We start from the raw sequence: 7,567 nt of genomic DNA, 5'->3' as shown, positions 1-7,567 counted from the left end.
CAACGTTCGGCGCTTGGCACCCGGCGCTCCGCCTCCGGCCCGACTCGAAGCACAGCCCACCTCGCTCCTGGTTGGCCGCTCGGGCTCCTCGGCGGTGAGGAGAGGGACGCCGTCCAACCAATGGAGTGGCGCCGTTTGGATCGGATCAGGCGCCGAGTGGCGGGATTGGCTGGCTCGGAAGGCGAGGGGGCGGGGAGCTAAACACCCGTACCGGCCGGGTGCCTCGGAGCAGCACGAGGCCAGTTGGCGGAGCGAGCGCCGCGCGCCGCCTCCCCACCCCAGGCAGGCATGCAGGCTGGGTGCTCTCGCTGTTGGGAGGGGGTGGGTGACACTGCAAGGCAGGTATTTTTTTTTTGGATGACCCAACCCCCGTTTCTGTTCGTGAACTGACGAACAGTGACCCGTCTCCGGTCCTGTGGAGGGTTCCCCGCAAGCCTTGCATCGGGGGAATGCCCGTCCTAAATTGCAGTCAGAACAAAGAGGCCTCTTGCTCGGACACCAAAAAATAGGGGAGGGAAATAAGATTGCAATCCTATACACACCTGAGAGTTGTTCCGTATAGGATTGCGCTTAAGTATTTTGGCAAAGGTTCCTCCTCCTTTGCTTATGGGACAACTTACGTGCCATGGAGACGTTTCCTTCCTGCCTTGCCTTGCTCTGCACACGCAGATACAGTTCTGTGGGCTCAGAAATGCAGTTGGCACGCTGGGGTGAAACGGCAGCCAGGGTCTGGAGCAGCACCAGGGGGGCATCCTTTCAGGCCACGTGCTGCCTGGTGGCACCTCGCCTGGAACCTTGTAATCCTGCCCCCTTTGTCCGGGGCACGGTGCCGCGGCACGAGGCGAACCATCTGCAGCCCCTGGGCGTTCGCCATGTTAGAAGCAGTGTCCAAGTTCTGAATCTTCACGCTGCTTGCTGAACAGAGAGGTCTTTGTGAAAACAGAAATCAATCCTATGCATTATTGTTATGATCGTTTTATTATTATGATGCTGCGTATTGTTATGCTGTGCATTATGTTGTTGTTGTTGTGCTTAAATTATGTTTTTAGTGTTGTACTCCGCCCTTGGATCTTTGGATAATAAAGGGTGGTATATAAATTGAATAATTTAATTATACAGAAGAAGAGGGATGAGTGAGTTGGCAGAATTCTTCGTCTGCTCTTGCACACACAGCAAGATACAAACATACACTGTTTTAAATAAATAAATAAAAGAAATGATGTACCAGTTCTCTTATCTTGGTAAGCATGTTGTGGGTGCCATGGGCAGCAAAATGAGAGGTGCTTGTTTTCTGTGCCTTTGAGTACCAAAACAAAATGCTCTGCGTGCATACAGTTAATGCCAAAACATTACTCTAAGCAGTATATGAAGCTGGATAACCAGTTACGAAACATTAAAACAAAAATCCACAACTAACTACTTTGATATATTTTGGAAAGTTGTTTGGACATTTGTTAATATACATCCAAATTTTGCAAAAGGCTTTCTGCAATCGAGCAGGTTTTCATCTATGTATGGCTACAACTGAACGGCATAGGATAAAATAATTGTAGAGTTGAAAGGGACCCTGAGGATCATCTAGTTCAACCTCTTGCAATGCAGGGATATGCAGCTGTCCCTTATTGGGATCGAACCTTCAACCTTGGCATTATCAGCACCATGCTCTAACCAGCTGGCCTATCCATTGAAACACCCATCATTAAAACACAGAAATGAAAATAGGAGATTCAGATAAAGTTATCAAAGTTAAAATCATTTGGCCTTGTAAGAAAGCCTGAAAGGGAAGAATAAACATAAGCATATAATGGATGGTGCAAGATACAGTGCATCACATTTTCAATTTGGCCTTTCTCACATGCCAAAACCATCCTTTGCTAGTCTATTAGAAAATCTACAACCATATCTAGACATCAATAGACATGGCTTGGAATCCAAGTTGGGTAAAAGCATGTCTGACTGAAGCAGGGGGAGGGGCGGAGTAAAATTTGATTGATAGTATGGTCTGGTTTGATTTTACTATACCAGATAGTATGGTAGACTTAAAATAATAATAATAATAATAATAATAATAATAATAATAATAATAATAATAATAATTTATTTATACCCTGCCCATCTGGCCGGGTTCCCCCAGCCACTCTGGGCGGCTTCCAACAAAACAGAAATTCTAAAATACAGAAATCCATCAAACATTAAAATACAGAGATCCATCAAACATTAAAAGCTTCCCTAAACAGGGCTGCCTTGAGATGCCTTCTAAAGGTCTGGTAATTGTTGTTCTCTTTGACCTCTAGTGGGAGGGCATTCCACAGGGTGGGAGCCACTACCGAAAAGGCCCTCTGCCTGGTTCCCTGTAACTTGGCTTCTCGTAGTGAGGGAACCGCCAGAAGGCCCTCGGAGCTGGACCTCAGTGTCCGGGCAGAACGATGGGGGTGGAGACGCTCCTTCAGGTATACCGGACCGAGGCCGTTTAGGGCTTTAAAGGTCAACACCAACACTTTGAATTGTGCTCGGAAACGTATTCTTCATGTATTCAATATTTCTTTTAGCATCTTTGACAGAAAAATTCTATCCCAGCTCTTACAGTCAGATGAACCCTGCATTGACCTTGCTGTGAGAATTGAGTAGCTTAATATCAAATACCTGCTAAATTTGTCCCACCTTCTATATTCTGTAAGTCTTGAAAACACAATTTTGCTAAATGTTGACCTAACATCACATAGTTTTTTCTAATACAGTATACTGTAATGGGTTTGTGTATACATAGAATCATAGAATCGAAAAGTTGGATGGGGCCCCAAGAGTCACCTAGTCCAACCCTCGGCTGTGCAGGAATCTCAACTAAAGCATCCATAACAGATGTCCATCCAACCTCCACTTAAAAACTTCCAATGAAGAAGAGTCTGCACCCTCCTGAGGGAGTCCATTCTACAGTACTGTCAAACAGCTCTTATTGTCAGAAAGTTCTTCCTGCCTGCTGTTTACTTGGAATCCCTTTTCCTTTATCTTGAATCCATTGGTTTGAGACCTACCCTCCAAAGCAGGAGAAAACAACCTTGCTCCAGCTTCCATGTGACAGCCTTTTTGATATTGGAAGATGGCTATCCTATCTCCTCTCAGTCTCCTCTTCTCCAAGCTGAACATACCCAGTTTTTAGAGAGATGGGAGGCCTGCTTCAATCCTCAATAGTGCACTGGCTGTGAGATACTGCCAAATGCATGTACAGTGGTGCCTCGCTAGATGAACGCCCTGTAAGGCGAATTTTTCGCTTAATTAAAGGATTTTTCGAGCGGAGCTTGCCTCGCTAGACGAATTCATTTTACGAAAAATTCATCTAGCGAATCATGGTTTCCCATAGGAATGCATTGAAATTCAATTAATGCGTTTCTATGGGCAAAGGAAAAAAATGCAATGCATTCCTATGGGATTCACTAGACGAATTTTTTTTTTATAAGAATTGACCCGTGGAACGAATTAAATTCGTCTAGCGAGGCACCACTGTACAAGAACATACAGTGGTATCTCTACTTACGAATTTAATGAGTTCCGAACACACGTTTCTAAGTCGAAAAAAACTGTAAGTCGAATCCCATAGGAATGCATTGGGAGAAAAAATTCGTAAGTAGAAGCAACCCTATCTAAAAATTCGTAAGTAGAAAAAATCCTATCTAAACTGCATCCAAGATGGCGGACGGAGCTCCATTCGTAAGTAGAAACATTTGTAAGTAGAGTTATTCGTAAGTAGAGCTACCACTGTATACTGAATTACATAAAGTTCATCTCTACAACAGCTACCCCAAATTGCTACATACCCTGATTTCCCTTCAGATTGCTAGATAGATATAGGCAATTGAACCTCACATTATCACACATGGAGTGAGAAGCATTTATATATCTTTCAACATGAAGGTATCAGCGTGTCAACACATGGTTAAGATGAAATTTGGCTCATACTCTGACTACTGGAAAGTTTACCATATACAGTAATAGATATCAGCATCCTGGCACAGAATAAGCCAAGTCATACCTGGCAAGGGACTGTCCATTTGGAATGGAGATGCTGGTGACTCTTTGGTTGGCTTTAAAGGGACTCTTCTACTGGCAGCTAAAAAGATAGATCTACAGTTGAAGAACGGAAACCTCATTTATGAGTAGACAGTTACAGGTAGGTCTGACGTAATCAAAACAAAATAAAAAATTCCTTCCAGCAGCACCTTAGAGACCAACTAAGTTTGTTATTGGTATGAGCTTTCGTGTGCATGCACACTTCCTCAGATACCTGATTCATATACCTGATTCTTCAGATACCTGAGTAGATATCTTTGCCCATTCCCAAAGCTCTCCTTTTAAGCCATTTCTGCAGACTGAAGGCTGGGGAGATGTGAAGTCTTTCTATTGCCTCTTTGTGGGCTGCTTAAATGCCTTTGTGAAGAAAACAAGAAGTTGTCTGTCAGGCTGCCTACTTGTGTCTCCACTGTCTCAGAAGGCAACTTGAAAATATAGTTGTTTTCTCCCCCCCCCCCCCGGAGAAATGCTGCTTCTTATGTCTGAGTTTCAGTTGGAAGGTTAAGGCTAAAGTTTCAAGGATTGCTCAGATCAGCCTTGTTGCCACTGGTTTAATGAAAAATTACTTGGTGTACTCTCAGGAGTACACTGAGTTCCATAAATAATTACTTGAAGCATTCTCTTACCAGCTGTCATATATTGTTTTGCTAACCTTCCAAACCAAGGGCGTGCGCACAATATATTTCGCAATCTTACTCCAACAGAGCACTTCCACATTCCATGATAACAATATGCCACAATCTCATTCCAGAACTATACATGAAATAGTGTGTATCGTGTGTGTGTGTGTGTGTGTGTGTGTGTGTGTGTGTGTGTGTGTGTGTCTCACTCTAAAAGAGCAGCCTCTCCCCCTGCCACAACAAATAATGCCTGAACCCTGGGTCTTTTACTCTGAGCCCCAGATCTGCTTCCCTTCTTCCCCTTTTAAACTTCTTTGCAAAATCATTGCTTATATGCCAACTGGCAGGGCCAGCCAAAACAGAGCCAGCTTGGGGCAGAGTGAAGCAGCACCTTAGGCAGCAGAAACCTACAGGGCAGTGTCAGCCCTGCTGTCAGTGATGGCTTCCGGTGATACCTTGGAGATCTTTGGAGCAGTGTTTGAAACTCCCATTGTTCTAGGCACATTTTGTGACAGGGGATTTAATCAGTGTGAGCAGTTTCTGAGGTCTGGGCGCAGCATTGCACCTAAGATTTCAGATTAAAACTGCAAAGTGGAAGGAAAGGAGGACCCTTTTCTGCCTCCCTACTTCCTGCTACTCTCTGAAGACTAGAGAAGAGACCCTCCTAAGAATATTAGAGGGGTGGGCAGCAAGGGCGTACCCACCACGGGGCAAGTTAGGGCAGCTGCCCTACTCTAGAAGCAGGGCTGGTGGGCAGAGGCGGAGCACAGCCCGGCGGAGCGCGAGTTCGCCATTCCCGCCGCGCCGCGCCACACCCTCCCTCCAGCTCCCCGGCGCGCCCTCAGGCAAGGCCAAGCGCGGCGGGGAACCAGGGAGCGCGGCGCGGTGGGCGGGAACGCCGAACTCGCGCTCCGCTGGGCTGGGCTCCGCCTCCGCCCACCAGCCCTGCTTCTAGGGAGGGGCACAGCCCGGCGGAGCGCGAGTTCGCCGTTCCCGCCCGCCGCGTTGCGCCCTCCCTCCAGCTCCCCGGCGCACCCTCAGGCAAGGCCAAGCGCGGCGGGGAACCAGAGAGCGCGGCGCGGCGGGCGGGAACGCTGAACTTGCGCTCCGCTGGGCTGGGCTCCGCCTCCGCCCACCAGCCCTGCTTCTAGGGAGGGGCACAGCCCGGCGGAGCATGAGTTCGTCATTCCCGCCCACTTTGTGGCCCCTCCCCTTCCGTGCCTTGGCCCCTCCCCTTGCCCCCCCTAGTTTTGATCCTGGGTACGCCCATGGTGGGCAGGGGAAGGACTAGACCAGGTGAAAGATTTTAGCTGCAGACAGTTCATTCATTTTCAGCTTTGTATTCTTGTTTTTTTTAAAAAAAGCGCACCTATACATTCCACTGTTGTGCCCATAACGTAGGTTTAAAGTGCCATTTAGCTCCTAGCTTTCATATCTCCATTTCTAACACTGCTCTGGAATGTATGGAATCGATGGGTTCCAGACAGCAGGAGTGGTGGATGAGAAGTTACTGAAGTCATCATTATCGTCAGGACTTTGAATCTGAGTGATGCTATGAAATGGTTTGTGAAGCCATTGTTGTGGTGACTTTATGAGCACGCCTCTGCAGTGACCATTGTGCCATTTATCATTGTGGTTTCATATGGAACAGGAATGAAAGGCATTTGTTGCAAAGCTGCAAGCTCTTAACATAGATCATCTCCCTCTCTCCCTTCTGAAAGGCACCACTGTGTGTCTCACTTGCATTGGTCTGTATACTTTTTCATTGCAAGCTTTGCCTTATTATCACGTTGGTGCAGTGTGCATCCCTATGTGGGAAGTCGATCTGAGCAAATGTTGTCCTTACCTTTCCACCAAACATGGTAGCTGGTGCCATGCCAGTAGAACAATGGGGGGTATGGTTTCGGAGCTTCAGAGAAACGGAAACAATTCTTGTTTTATATTGGCTGCCTCTGCTGTGACAATTCATAAGTCTTTCTCGACTGTCCTCATAAATCTCCAAACTTCCCCATTTGCTTGTGACCAATGAGATGCGACACGTTTTTGATATTTGAATCCAAGATGGTTTGAAAACGGAGGAAATCACACAGGTGGTCCATTATCACTATTTACAATTGTAGGCAGGCCATTAGATAAAACGCGTTTGTCCAATTTGGGGATGACAGCATTGGTGACCATTTCTACCTCTGGATCACTGCTGTGCTCATCCATAACAACCAAAAGATGTCCTCCATTGGCGAGGTCACGGAAATGAACACTGACTCGGCCAATGGTGAGAGAGGACGAGGGGAAAGATGGAGTGGTGCAGAGTGGAGTTTCTGTGGAGCTGCTGCTTGGCACAGTGTGGAATATTTTATGTGTTTATATTTTATTCCCAGGGAGGCAGAGACAGAAACCAAAAGTGGGTGGGGCGCCCCCTTTCCTCACACTTTCTTTCTGCTCCCTCCCTCCCTCCACCCACAGCAGGCTGCCAGGGGAATGAACTTGCCAGATCTTCAGCTGATTGCCTTTGAAATTAGGGACACATAAAATTTGGCTAACGGTCTCCTGTGGCCCTAGGGCTGCTGCAGTTTGCCCACTCCTGTCCTAGTGGTTGCATCTCTGCCATGGAAGCAGAGCATTCACAAGTTGGAGATTTGTCAGTTCAACGGAGGCTCTTCTTGAGGTTGCTTATTTACACTTTTCTCCTTTTATGAAATAAGTTTTGCAAGGGTAGTCTGTGGCTGCTTCCCTTCCTGTAAACTGAGACATACGAGGCATTTGATCCCTGGGGGTGGGGGAAAAAACCCTTTAAATTCAAGTTAGTTGGAGCTGTGTGAAAGGAAGGAGGGAGGGGGAAAGTGCTGCATTTGTGTCCCTGTTCAATTCATCACTGCAAGGGC

This window comes from Zootoca vivipara, chromosome 7 (assembly GCF_965207765.1).
Source record: "Zootoca vivipara chromosome 7, rZooViv2.hap1.1, whole genome shotgun sequence".
NCBI classification, from domain to species: domain Eukaryota; kingdom Metazoa; phylum Chordata; class Lepidosauria; order Squamata; family Lacertidae; genus Zootoca; species Zootoca vivipara.
Note: the sequence above shows the minus strand (reverse complement) of the source record.